Source organism: Echinops telfairi, unplaced genomic scaffold, assembly GCF_000313985.2.
Source record: "Echinops telfairi isolate 266 unplaced genomic scaffold, ASM31398v2 ScPeMD7_7469;HRSCAF=8507_1, whole genome shotgun sequence".
NCBI lineage: Eukaryota > Metazoa > Chordata > Mammalia > Afrosoricida > Tenrecidae > Echinops > Echinops telfairi.
In genome coordinates, this window is record NW_022111373.1 from 119,432,441 (window position 1) to 119,433,714 (window position 1,274).

General features: G+C 49.6%; 1 protein-coding gene across 1 annotated transcript in view; it reads right to left on the minus strand.

The window, feature by feature from the left end:
- Positions 1–1,274, minus strand: part of PDZD2 (PDZ domain containing 2) — a 279,581-nt gene that overhangs the window by 83,576 nt on the left and 194,731 nt on the right. The gene's annotated exons all lie outside the window — the stretch shown is intronic.

A 1,274-nucleotide genomic window follows, 5' to 3' on the forward strand; every position in this document is an offset into this window, starting at 1 on the left:
CTGAGGATGAAGTCGTCCGTACAGAAAAAGGAGAAAAATAACAGGTTTCACTCGGCTGTTAACAAGGCTGCTCCCCATCACGCTGTCACTCATGTAGAAAGCGCTCACAAACCAATTTTATTGTTCGTATACATTCAAATAGTACCTTTAAGCAACGTATAATGCCCATCACATATTAGTCCATGATTAAAGTTAGTAACAACTACTGCTCAGGACGCTGTATGGTCAGGTAAGGAGGGCAGCTAGTCAAAGAGTTGAGAGGGGTGACACCATTACTGGATGAGGTGACATCAGTCTTTGTGACACTACTGGGTTTAGGAACGATTACAGATGTCTGTTCTGGGAGCTGAAGGGGTGAGGGGCATGCCAGCCACCTCTGGCCGCCATTATCTTAAGAGAGAATTCCATAAAGATGGTTCGTTGTTGTTGTTAGGTGCCCTTAAGCTGGCTCCAACCCATAGCGATCCTTTGCACAACAGAACACGGCCCAGTCCTGCACATCCTCACAATGGTTCCGATGCCTCAGCCCAGCGATTCAGCCACGGAGTCATCCATCTAGCCGAGGGCTGTCCTATTTTTCGTCACCCCGCCACGTTGCCAAACATGATGTCCTTTTCCAGGGACGGGTCTCTCCTGACCACGTGTCCAAAGTCTGTAAGACAAAGTTTTGCCATCCTCGCCTCTAAGGAGCACTTCGGCCTTTTTCCAACACAGAGGGCACACGGATGAATCAGGTAAATGTGCTTGTTTCTAGGAGCCTGGATGGTACAAGTCCTTTGCTATTGGCTCTATTGGCCTGAACCCACTGGGCGTAGGAATCGTCTTCATGGCCATCCGTTTTGTTCGTTCGTTCGTTTTGAGTGCCTCTAGAGAGGAAAGGCTGGATGTCTACTTCCCTGACGATTACAGCCTAGAAATTCCCAGGGCGCCAGCTGTGCTTGTAACACCTAGGGTCCCCATGAATTGAAATCGATTTGATAGCAGAACATTTGTCTCTCCAAAACCAAACACAGTCTTCGAGCCGATGCCGACTCATAGCGACCCTACAGGGCAGGGTAGACCTGCCCCTGGGGGTTTCCCACGACTGTGACTCATTTCGGGCATAGAAAGACCCCTTTCTCTCAAGGAGTAGCGGATGTGTTCAAACCGCTGACCTTGTAATTTGCAGCCCAACGTGTAACCACTACGCCCCAAGGCTCCTCACGTGTTTCTAGAGGGAAACGGCCCAGCAACAGTTTCACCAATGAAGACCAGCAAGTGCCCTCCCATTGATA